General features: G+C 45.0%; 1 protein-coding gene across 1 annotated transcript in view; it reads left to right on the forward strand.

Annotated features, from left to right (window-relative positions):
* The window catches only part of CACNB3 (calcium voltage-gated channel auxiliary subunit beta 3), a 184,015-nt gene that overhangs the window by 73,464 nt on the left and 97,299 nt on the right, over positions 1 to 13,252 (forward strand). The gene's annotated exons all lie outside the window — the stretch shown is intronic.

The raw sequence follows: 13,252 nt of genomic DNA on the forward strand, positions 1-13,252 counted from the left end.
ATCCAATCATTATTGGTTGTTTATTTGTATGGAGTTGTTAAGTGTCCCTTTAAGCCATAGGTTAATGTTATGCTCTTTAAAAAAAAAATTATGCAAATGGATGAATTCACATCCATCTGCCAGCCCTGTATTTCCCATGAGACCCCACTTGCCCTGCTCTCAAAATCTGTACCTAAACCACACTTCACTGCACTACATTACCCCCTGTGACTGCCTGACAGTGTTAAAGTGATGATTTAGTATCCCAGTCACCTAATCCTGCCCCCCCCCCCCCCAAATCCTATTGTGATTATTATAAATGTACCTACAACATTTACTGCCCAGAACCCCTGTGTGTGGAAATTGTATTACCTTATCAGTCCTCTCTTATAATATCCTTATTATAGTATATATGGTAGATGTGAAGAGCAAATGTGCAATGGTCGAAAAAGCATGTCATTAATATTTGCAACGTAGGAAATGATTTTCTCTCTAGACTACTGCTCCCAGTGTTGTAAAAATTATTCCAAAAGGCAATCCTGCTGTGTAGTCTTCTTGTCCGATAGCTGATGAAATGCTGCGCATTATGTTTTATATATGTAATAATATAACATATGTTCTGTGCTATGGAAAGTTAGTCAAAACTCATCTTTTTAGACTCCATAGTGAGGAATGTGGAATTATGATCCAATGCCAGCCATGATCTAATTCCAACCATTTGCTGTGAGATAGCAGAGGAGTGAACTCCACAGGGGTCCTGGCTTCAAGCAGCCACATGCATATAATTCACACCTCACTCAGCCAGCACAGAGGCCAACATCCTACTGGAAAAAAAACCTGTAGGGGGTCTCTGCTATTAACCAGTACACTCAAACCATCAGACATCAAAGAACCAGGGATTCATAAGGAATTATGAATTGCCCGTCTATAACAGGCATAAACCAGTTATATATCTGTGACCCTGGTGCCTAGACGGACATGCCCCTGGTCGTAGTTTGGGGGTCGGTGCCGGGAAGGGGAGATACAGAGATCTCCCTGCAGGAACCTAATAACAGCGCCATGTTTGGTCTTCACCTGTAGCCGGAACCCAGCGGACCTGTGCTCCAGAACTATCTCCCTGTGGCCTTCCGGTCTGGAACTATGGGCCGTAATGGGTTTTGGCTACCAGTACAGGAATGAGGAGTGGACTCCTCCCAGAGGCAGGGATGGGAGTGGCCGACTACAGGTGAAAAGGCACATGCAGGCCAGAGGCCAGGGTCTGTATCTGAAGGGGGTTACATCGAGTAATGTGTTTGGAGGGACTGTGGACAAACTGCTGACATCACTGCCCCATGTTGACTACAGCCAAGCATTACAGCACCCCCAGAACTCATCGTAACCCAAAAAACTACTCATCCATCTGGTAACTGACCCTTGCTCTGTTTACCTCCGTTGTAACATACCACCTGTATTTGCACATCGACCATTGTATATATTTTCTGTGTATATCGTGTATTGTGTAGTGCGCCCTTAAGGCAATTAAATATATAATTAATATTTTGCTGTTCTTGTATATCAGTCTAACGAATTCCCACGCCCGTGTTTCGGCATAGTTATACGCTACTGCGGGTTGGTTTCTCACCCTATATAATCCCGTTAGCGGACTGGGCTTATAGCAAACGAGGAACTGGTTGCAGTCTACCGGGCTGAGAAAGCTCTGTTTCATTGGGGCAGTGAAAAGGCTCTCTCAGCTTGTCAGGGTTGTGAGCGAGTGTGAAGTTACGCTGGAGGCCACGTGGACCACCGTCTCTCACGCCCCTTGCCTCTCTGTGCCCCCGCGTGGACAGGAGGCGTCTGTGTAAACTGTATGAAGATAACCTTACATGCTCCCAGGGAGGGCGTAACGTCACGTCTTGGAAACCAGTTGACTAAACCGTATCTTGTGAGCTTGACATCAGGCGGGGCCGCGAGGTGCGGTATTTGTCACACATAGGGTTTAACAATTATTGGTTATGATTATTTATCTATGGACACTCTTAATCGACCCTCCGGTTAAGTGGGTAATAAACAGAATATTTACACAGTGACCTGCTTTTCATCTTTTCAGCTGCAGATCCATCAGTTTTTTTGGCTCCTCTTCTGCCATCCATGATGGCTGCACTGCAGTCTCGGACGACCTGTTGCATACTGTGCATTGGTAGCAGCTGAAAATATGAAAAGGAGCGCACCAGCTAAGTGTTTTGTTTGTTCCCTAGTTAACGTGATTTTTTTTACCATTGGGTCATATTAAGTCGGCCATACACATTCAACAGCTTTCTCTTCCAATTCCTGCTAGTACACATCCATGTTTGGTTGAGCTAAACACATGATTGTGTTGTCAATGATAAGAGAGCTGCCAGGCACTTTGATGGCGGCTTATCTCTTGGGAGAACAAAAGGATTGGTTAAAATATACACTTCGCCCGATCCTTCTCTGCCCCGACATCATCTGTTAGGGGCAAATCGCATGCTCCTCATACACATTAGACTGCCGGCTGACAATTCAGTAATGTGTGCAGGGGACCTCTAGGTGAAGTCCACATGTAGAGTTTTTCTGTCACAGATTGCCAATATTTTGGTAACACGCAGATTGTCCCATAGACTAGACTGAGAATTTATGCATTTCAGAAGGTGAAATCTGTAGTGGATCATTGACACTTAGGGCTCATGCACACGAACGTATTTTCTTTCCGTGTCTGTTCGTTTTTTTGCGGACCGTATTCAAATCAATGATTTTAATGGGACCCGCAAAAAAAAAGGAAGTTACTTCCGGGTGCATTCCATTTCCGTATTCCCGTTCCGCAAAAAAATAGAACATGTCCTATTGTTGTCCGCACTACAGACAAGGATAGTACTGTTCTATTAGGGGCCGGCTGTTCCGTTCCGCACACGACGTCATCTATATTTTTGCGGATCCGATTTTTGCCGACCGCAAAATCCATACGGTTTGTGTGTATTAAGCCTTAGGGCTGTTTCACACAAGCACATGCCGTGCGTGTCATCCGCAGCGTGAAAGAGAGCCAAGACGCGCCCTGGACAGCAGAGACATGGAGCATTAACATGATTGATAATGCTCCGTGCCTCTCTGTGATGTTTTACTACAAAACCACAATGACAACTTTATCTCTCACTGTGATTTTGTAGTAAAAAGATCAGAGAGCATGGAGCATTATCAATCATGTTAATGCTCCGTGTCTTTGCTGTCCAGAGCGCGGCTTGGCTCTCATTCACGCTGCGGATTACCCGCACGGCATCCTCTCGTGTTAAACCAGCCCTTAGGCCCCTTTCACACGGCGAGATTTCCGCGCAGGTGCAATGCGTGAGGTGAACGCATTGCACCCGCACTGAATCCGGACCCATTCATTTCTATGGGGCTGTGCACATGAGCAGTGATTTTCACGCATCACTTGTGCGTTGCGTGAAAATCGCAGCATGCTCTATTTTTCACGCAACGCAGGCCTCATAGAAGTGAATAGGGCTGTGTGAAAATCGCAAGCAAGTACAGATGCAGTGCGATTTTTGCGCACGGTTGCTAGGAGTCGATTGGGATGGTGACCCGATCATTATTATTTTCCATTATAACATGGTTATAAGGGAAAATAATAGCATTCTTAATACAGAATGCATAGTACAATAGGGCTGGAAAAAATATAATTTAACTCACCTTAATCCACTTGTTCGTGCAGCCGGCATCTCTTCTGTCTTCATCTTTGCTGTGCACAGGAAAAGGACCTGTGGTGACGTCACTGCACTCATCACATGGTCCGTCACATGATCCATCACCATGGTAAAAGATCATGTGATGGACCATATGATGAGTGCAGTGACATCATCAAAGGTTCTATTCCTACTGAACAGCAACGATGAAGACAGAAGAGATGCCGGCTGCGCGAACATGTGGATTAAGGTGAGTTAAATTATTATTATTATTTTTTTTAACCCCTCCAACCCTATTGTACTATACATTCTGTATTAAGAATGCTATTATTTTCCCTATAACCGTGTTATAAGGAAAATAATACAATCTACACACAACACCGATCCCAAAACCTGAACTTCTGTTAAGAAGTTTGGGTTTGGGTACCGAACATGCTGATTTTTCTCACGCGCGTGCAAAACACAATACAATGTTTTGCACTCGCACGGAAAATTGTGTATGTTCCCGCAACGCACCGCATCTTTTTCCGCAACGGTCCGTGTGAAACCAGCCTTAGAGTGGATGGGGTACTGAAGCAACATCTACCGCTTGTATAGTATATTGCCGTGGATTTTGAGTGCAGAGTCCAAACTGAACGTCCACTAGATCTGTATGTAGACCTTTCTCTGATTGTGTGTTTTACCTTCCACCCCTTGTGTAGAGGAAACCTTTATATCAGGTGCAGATCTTCCCTTGCAGGTGAAACTCGAAAAATTTGAATATCGTGCAAAAGTCCATTTATTTCAGTAATGCAACTTAAAATTAGAATTTTGTGAAAAGGTTCAATATTCTAGGCTCAGTCTCACACTCTGGTCAGCTAATTAATCCATACCCCCTGAGCAAAGGGGGACCTCAAAATTGTGACTTTGGGGTTTCATAAGCTGTAAGCCATAATCATCCAAATTATAACAAATAAAGGCTTGAAATATCTCACTTTGCATGTAATGAGTCTCATATATTAGTTTCACCTTTTAAGTTGCATTACTGAAATAAATGAACTTTGCACGATATTCCAATTTTTCGAGTTTCACTTGTATGCCTTATGTCTGTGGAGGCTCCAGTCCTGTTTTGGCTCAAAATAGCTGATTGAAATCGCTGACCGAACAATGATGTGTGTATGAGACTTTACTCTCTGCCAAAAAGTACAACCATTCTTAATTCCTGGAAACGCCTTTTAAATAGCTAAACCTATAAATGTAAAAATATGGCCTGCTCTCATAATTAGAGATGAGCGAATTTCATATTTTGAAATTCGTTCACTGCTTTGTTTACTGGTAAGGCATTCCGTCATAGAATTATGACAACGAATCCATAACACAATAAACCTTTTACCAGTAAATGAAGCGTGAATGAATTTCATAACCTGAAATTCGCTCATCTCTACTCATAATCTCTTTGCGTGCCAAATTTATTCTTAAAGGGGTTCTGCACTTTCATTTAACTGATGATCTATCCTCTGGATAGATCATCAGCTTCTGATCGGCGGGGATCCGACACCCGGGACCCCGCCGATCAGCTGTTTGAGAAGGAACCGGCGCTCCAGCAGCGCCGCGGCCTTCTCACTGTTTACTACTGCCGGCCCAGTGACGTCACGACTAGTATCAACTAGCGTGGGCGGGGCTAAGCTCCATTCAAGTGAACAGAGCTTAGCCCCGCCCACGCTAGTTGATACTAGTCATGACGTCATGGGCCGGCGGCCCCGGCGGTAAACAGTGAGAAGACTGTGCCGCTACTGGAGCGCAGCTGCCTTTTCAAACAGCTGATCGGCGGGGGTCCCGGGTGTCGGATCCAGAGGATAGATCATCAGTTAAATGAATTGCAGAACCCCTTTAAGCAGACAATAGTCCAGCATCTCACAATCTATACTGTAAATCGGGCTTTATTCAAGAAGAAGCTGCCCGAAACACCTAGGCATTGTTTGGATCTTCTTCTGAACACTTGTTTGTGTGGATTTCCTTGAATAAACCCCGATTTTATGGATTCGGAGATGCTGGACTATTCTCTACTTTAGTTTTCCATGTTAACGAGCGGAGTCCTGGGAGCACAAGGAAGGGTGAGCTGGCTACAAACTTTTTTATCTATAGAATTTTATTCTTGACAAGTTTGTGTACTAGAATCCTCTGGAAATCATCTTTGGCCTGTAAAAACAGAAGTGACCTAAAGGGCAATGTGGCCCTGGTCCGTTGTCAGTGCAGAATGTACATACATTTTGCACTTTCCTAAATGGCCTTTTAATTCATTCACAGGCGCTCTGTCCACACAGTCAGCATATGATTGCCAGCTCTATGTGACATGTACTGTTGAGGTTCGTACTCTCTGAGCTAATTAAGGATGACCCAGCAACCTACTGCTTCCCAGCACGTACGTTCATGACAAGCTATTAAAAGCAGAAACCACAGATACATACGAATTCCAACTTCTTTGCCGCTTATCCCTATAGGGACAAATTCTCTATTCAGAAAATCCAAATCAGGCTGCAGAAATAAGCAACCAAATGAAATCCCAGCGTGACTGCAAGAAGGTGCTGCAATCTCTGCTTACAATTTCCTAATTACTGATTCTCTCGCTACCCTCTTTCTTGCATCCCACGCAAGTGGCATAGTAAACAGTCGGCATTGTGTGGTGGCCAATTATCAGAACCTCACAGACTGCCTTGGGCGCTCTATTAATGTAAACATTCAGTTACCAGATCACTTTAGGGCTGAGATGCTGCATATGGACAGAATAAATGCCAGCCGCTAACAATCTGTTCAGTGGAGTGACACACTGAATTGTGTCTGCGCATCGTTTTTAGTTTTTTTTTCCGCCTGCAAATAATCAACATGAGAAGGTCCTCTGCTCATCCCTTGGAGAGCAATGGGGATCAGCGCTCGTATGTTGCAGATGCAGCTTGACTGTTGAGTAATATATATATGGGCGGGAGCCACATTCCCGTGGATCCTTCACGGGTTTAATCTTTTAACAAAGTGTCTCCTCAGACGTATGGTTTCTTGGATAATTGAAGTTTCCGATGAATAACAAACCTGAATTAGACAAAAAGTAACAGCACCGCTCTTGTCTAGGGCTGTGTCTGGAATTGCAGCTGAGTACATGAGAACAGTTTCCTAGAACAATTATCAAATCAATACCATAGAATTCCAATAATATAGCACACTAGATGCTGGATTCTGCTTTATTAAAGGGGTATTCTGTTAGTGATATTAAAGACTATGGACACCTTTGGGCAATACATTTTTTTATACGACTGCATTTTACTCATTTTGGGCAAAAAAATAGTTTTTTTCAATAGGTGTCTATTAAAAATGTTCAGCTGTTTCTGAGAAATAGGGTTAGGCCGTGTTCTCCATTCTGCGTTGTAAACTCCAGCACTGTAATTCGTCACTGAATCTGGCGTACATGCCAGCTTTCAGTTGGACAAAAGAATGCTACCTGCAAAAATTTTGTCCAGCCGAAAGCTGGCATATATGCCGGAGAGCGGCTGAATGGAATGTGGCTATCAGGATATGGGAACCACTGGAACAGACCTGCCGGAGTTTACAGCGCGGTTGTGAACCCAGCCTTAAAAATCAGTCAGTTTCTGTTTTCTTTGAATCCCATGATCTGACGGCTCATGTGGTAGCTCTTATCGCTGATCTCCTGATCTCATAAACACTCATTATAGCTCAGTTCTTATCAAACTGATAAGAATATGGCTTAAAGGGGTATTCCCATCACATACAATGGGGCATATCGCTAGGATATGCTCCATTGTCTGATAGTGCGTGTCCCACCGAGAACGGAGCGGGAGAGCATGGCTGAGGACCCCGGGTTTCCCGGGGAATGTCCACCACTAAACTCTGCTCCCCGCTTCTTCCATAGAAGTGAATGAGAGCGCACACGCGCGCAGCCTCTGCTCCAATTCATTTCTATGGCTCGGCTATTTTTTGCGGCCCATAGAAATGAATGTAGGGCGGCTGCACATGCGCAGTGTGGCCCTCCATTCATTTCCCCGCTCCGTTCTCATTGTAGGTGCTGGTCCAAGAGGTGGCACATGCACCTATCAGAAAATTTGTGCATTTCTTAGCGCTATGCCCCCATTGTCTGAAATGGCAAAACCCCTTTAAGTGTTTTTTGAGGTCAGAGATCAGAGATAACAGCTACTCATGAGCCGTCACATCACAGTTTAGTCAGCACCATATAAATTATGGATCACAGAATCCACAACACATTTACTTAAAGTACTGGCAGTGTCTAATGCGCACTGGTTGTACTAAAATGTACTGCTCCATCTGGACAATGCTCTTTCATGTCCTACAGGGCAGAATCCAGCCTTTGGCGCGGCCCTCCTCCATGATGTTTATATACAATAATATGGGATTTGCTCTTGGCTGTTTTGATGGAACAACACTCTGTGTCTAATAGAGCAGATAACTGAATGTCCTGGTCATATGGTGGACACACTGGTGAGTGGCCCATTATAGTATGGCTATCGTAGATGTGTCTTTTGGCGAGCCGAGCATGATCATCACATAACCAGGACAAATTTATATAAATGTCAGTAAACAGTCATGGTTCCTATTGAATGACTGCAAGCAGAGATCTTGAAAACTGTATCTTTTTATTATACAATGATAGGCTTTATTTGCTGAAATCACAACTTTTTTTTTCTTGGCACTTTTTGGCTTGTAAAAACCATGAAAGACATGTATATTTTTTTTTTACAAATGTTTCTTTGGGGGTGTGTTTTTTAAATCAGACTTCATTGTACTTGATAATCTAGCAGAACAAGCATGGCAGCACAATGACAGGAGACACAATTAGGCCTCATGCACACGCCGTTGTTTTGGTCCGCGTCCGAGCCGTACATTGTGCGGCTCGGGTGCGGACCGATTCACTTCAATGGGCCCGCAAAAGATGCGGACAGCACTCCGTGTGCTGTCCGCATCCATTGCTCCGTTCCGCGGCCCCGCAAAAAAAATATAACATGTCCTATTCTTGTCCGCAAAACGGACAAGAATAGGCAGTTATATCAATGGCCGCCCGTTCTGTTCCGCAAATTGCGGAAGCCACACGGGCGGCTTCCGTTTTTTGCGGATCCGTGGTTTGCGGACCGCAAAAAACAGCACGGTCGTGTGCATGTAGCCTTAGACTTTATACACGTGACTATGTCCGTATTGTGGTCCAAAAACCATGGATCTGTAAAATACGAAAGCCTTCCATGTAGAATACAAATTTTTCTCACTCCCATCAAAAGAAATGACTATTCTTGTCCACAATATGGACCAGAATAGGAGATGTACAGTAATTTGGGGAATTGACAAACTGATGCGGACTGCCCCTCCCCCTAGGGTCCTCTATATATAGAACGCGTGTCCTAGGTGTAGGAATGCCGAGTGGTATAGTGCAGCCTAAAATGTCCCTTTATGTGTGTCACGGTGCTCCTACCGCTGGACCCCAGGCTTTGGCTCCGTAGCAATGAATAGGGGGAATAATTGAGGGATTTGAAAGAAATATGGAGTCCAGACCTTGTATGTAGTTGAACAGCAGCTTTACTTTGCATAAACGCTCTCCAAAATGGTTTACAGGCTTTGTCTTGGTTCCAGCAGGCTTTAGTATGAAACTGGCAGCCAAATTCCATTCTGCTACATCTTTTTCTCTCTGAATCTGCTGTACTGACAGGCTGGCTGGATAACTCAGATTCTTCTGTATGCTGCACTTCTCTTTGTATGGTCTGTCTGTAGATTAGGCCAGGTAACTTTCCTCCTGGCTCCTGAGGTTCTAAGCTTTGGCATCGATGGCCAGCAGAACTGAGGGTGCGCTGGCTGGCTTGGCACATCCAGCAGAGATGTGCCCCTGCACACCTGTCCCATAGCAGGGGGTAAGCTAGACTAACCTCTAACTTGTCCCCACCCTTCCTTTAGGAAGTAGGAGTAGCCCACTTCTCCACAGAGGGGGGGTTAGACTGGAATGGAAGGTTCCATTCTATCTACATACAGCTCTGCCATTTCGCTGCCACCTGCTGGTGAACCAGGCATATTACATGAAATAAACAGTTTCATAACATTAGAAATGCACAGTGTGGAGGACCTGGAATAAAATGCATAGATGACTTGAGGTTAGACCAATAAAGACAGTAGCAAGGTGCAGAGTGTTTTTTCTGCTGCAGCTGGTGCCAGTTGAAGGATGGAATGGAATGGAGCATGTATGTCAACCTTTGTGAGCTGGACAGATAATTTAGAAAAAGGGACAAACAGCAGGTGGCGCTATACAGATAGATTTCACTGAATAACTCGTGGCTATACAAAATTTTTAAATACATTCAGTTACAAAATTACTCAGATCCAGGTGCAGAATATTTTTCACGGGACAAACCTTTTAACATGTTAACTAAACAATGGCAAGAGACTTTTAACTGACTTTTTCAATGGCTTTTGTGCCGAGATATCATATCACATTCAAGCTTAGAAGTGCTACATCTGTATGAGGCGCGATGGCATGTACATACTGTTGTACTTGATTTTTATATTGCCTGAGAGTTTCTCCATGATAACAATATTACCGACAGAATCAGAGGGTGAAATGTGTGTAATTGGCAACCTAGCAGTGATGCCGTTTTGGGCCTGTCACATTAAAGGGGTATTCCAGCACAAAAGTGAAATAATTTAAAAAAAGGAGACGTATTAGCTATTTCTGCCTCCGTAACAACCTGCTATATAAATATATCACATGGCCCAACCCGTCAGGTGAATACCGTAAAAAAATAAAAATAAAACTGTGCCAAAAAAGCCCATTGTTTGTCACCTAACATTAGACTCTACCTAAGACAATTGGTAAAAATTAAAAGCTATGGCTCTCAGACTATGGCGGCACTAAAACATCATTTTTTTGGTTTAAAAAAGGCTATGATTGTGTAAAACTTAAATAAATAAGAAAAAGTATACATATTAGTATTGCCATCATCCGTAACGATCTGCTCTATAAAAATGTCACATGACCTAACCCCTCAGTTGAACGCTGGTAAAAATAAATAAATAAAAACTGTGCCAAAACAACAAATTTTTGGTCACCTTGCTTCATAAAGTGTAATAATGAATGATCAAAAAAATCATATGTACACAAAAATGGTACCAATCAAAACTTCAACTCTTCCTGCAAAAAACGAGCCCCTGCACAAGATGATCGGCAGAAAAATAAATATGGCATCAGAAAAAAATGCTTTATTATGTAAAACTTAAATTGTGGTCGTGGCTACGGATACTGAAGAGAACGAGATATGACTACGTGGCCATAGGTGACCTGGTACGGTGGCCTGAGGTGTGCCCGAAGCCATGTCCGAGGGTAGGCCTATAAGGAGGCCTACCCGGGTGAAACTAAAAGGAGAAGGGAGGGAAGAAGGGTGGGGCACAATGGGAGGGGGAGGCTCAGAGAATTTATAAGCCTCCGCCCCTCCCACAATTACAGGGCTGTGAACAGCCTTAATATTTGTGGTCGTGGCTACGGATACTGAAGAGAACGAGATATGACTACGTGGCCATGGGTGACCTGGTATGGTGGCCTGAGGTGTGCCCGAAGCCATGTCCGAGGGTAGGCCTATAAGGGGGCAAAAGAGACGGTTAGGTTGGAATTAGCGTTTAATGATATTCATTGAGGTTACAACACGAGGTTACAGAAGGCGTCAGAGATTTCTTTGTGCGGATTGGGAATGTACGGGTGAAGCAGGAGGACTGCCGGCGCCCATTTTGCGGATGATGTGGCATGGGACATTGTGTTTTGAAGCTGCCGAGGCGGCACCTATGCGGAAGGAGTGGCCAGATATGGTTCTGGGATCGTGGCCCAGCCCCTTGGCCAGGATGCGGATATGGTGGATGAACCGGGCCGTGGTGAGAAAAGTTCCTTTGAATGGTAGAAGTGGTTCGTTCTTGGAGGAATGAGCCAGCAGGGGCCAATAGCTTGTTAAGAACCTGGACCGGGCACCACTTGTTGAAGGTTCGGAAGTATTTGATTTGGACAGGTGGCCCGGAAGTTGCGAAGTTTTAGTGGATGGCAGGTTTAGTACGTGGTGATCTGGGTAACAGATTAACTGGCTTTTGGTTAAACCTTTGGTTTTGGATGATACTACGGAGAATTCTCCTGGGCGTAGGAAACCATAAAATCTCAGATACATGGCGGCTTTAATGACCATGGAAGGGAGAAGGCCAAAAGGACTACCGTCTAAAGAGTCTGAGAGCTTTCTGAACAGCTCCCCTGACACTGGTTTGCCTGCTGGGCGTGCTGCTCTGGCTGTTCTTGAGGATGCCCCTGAGGGTGGCTTTGACCACTGGGGAAATGAAGGCTGACTTGCTACCTGGTCCCTCAGCATGGAGTGGTGCTGAACCCCTGACAAGTACAGCTTTATGGAGTTGTAGGATAGCTTGAGGTGTGAGTGACAATATGCAAGAAAGGCTATTAAATATGTGGACTTATCTGTGTTGGTTCTAGGATGGAGGCGGGAAAACTGTTTGTAGATGTTCCAACCGGTCCTGTAGTTCCTGACCGTGTTGGCGGAAAGAGAACTGTGCATGAGGGACTTGGCTGTGGAGATGAAATGTCCTAATCCATGCGTAGGGTGTGGTAATCCGAAGGCGAAAGACTCATTGATTCCGCCTCTGGCATAATCTGGAAGAAAAGATCAAGGTTAAAACGGGATAGTGCGTCGGCGGCTGTATTTCGAATGCCCGGGATGTGCCTGGCTGAAATATGGAAGTTGTGACGTAAAGATAGCCATACTAGCCTGCGAACGTAGGACATGATGTGAGGACATTTGGAGCGCCCTTTACTGAGGATATCCACCACGGATTGGTTATCCGTGATGAAAGCAACTGGGGAATCTGTCCATTGGTTGCCCCATACCTGAGCCGCCGCCACTATAGGGTAGATTTCCAGCAGGGGAGAAGACCTAAGGGACTCAGGTAAGGAGGAAATTGCGGGGGGGCCATGGTGCAGCGAACCACTGCGTGTTGTAGATGGCCGCGAAACCTCTGGATGCTGCGGCATCTGAGTAGACCATGGGGAAATCGGGACTCCATTGGGGGATGAACAGAGAAACCCCGTTCCAGTAGGCAATGAAAGAATTCCACATGGTCAAATCAGCCATTGCCTGGGCATCCAGGAACACCGTGGAGTCCTGCTCGGGCGCTGATGGTAACAAATCTAGAAGCCCGGACATGAAGGCTTTCCCTTGGGGCATGATCCTGGTGGCGAAATTTAACATGCCGAGGAGTGACTGCAGCTCTCGTTTGGTGAGGACGTGAGAGCCTGAGAACTGCTCCATGATTGATCTGATTTTGAGAAGCTTGTCTGCTGGCAGTCTAGCTTCCATTTTCTCTGTATCGAGCACGATACCGAGAAAGGTGACTACCGTGGCAGGTCCCTCGATTTTGGATGGGGCTACCGGAACCTGGAGATCTTTGAGAATGCCCAGGAAGTTATTAAGTCTGCACGGTTTAACACTGGGAGGTTCGATCAGGAGAAAATCGTCGAGGTAATGAAGTGCCATAGGACACTTGCAGCGATTGACCAAGATCCAGTGGAGGGCTTGGGC

This window comes from Bufo bufo, chromosome 3, assembly GCF_905171765.1.
Source record: "Bufo bufo chromosome 3, aBufBuf1.1, whole genome shotgun sequence".
In the NCBI taxonomy this organism is placed as follows: domain Eukaryota; kingdom Metazoa; phylum Chordata; class Amphibia; order Anura; family Bufonidae; genus Bufo; species Bufo bufo.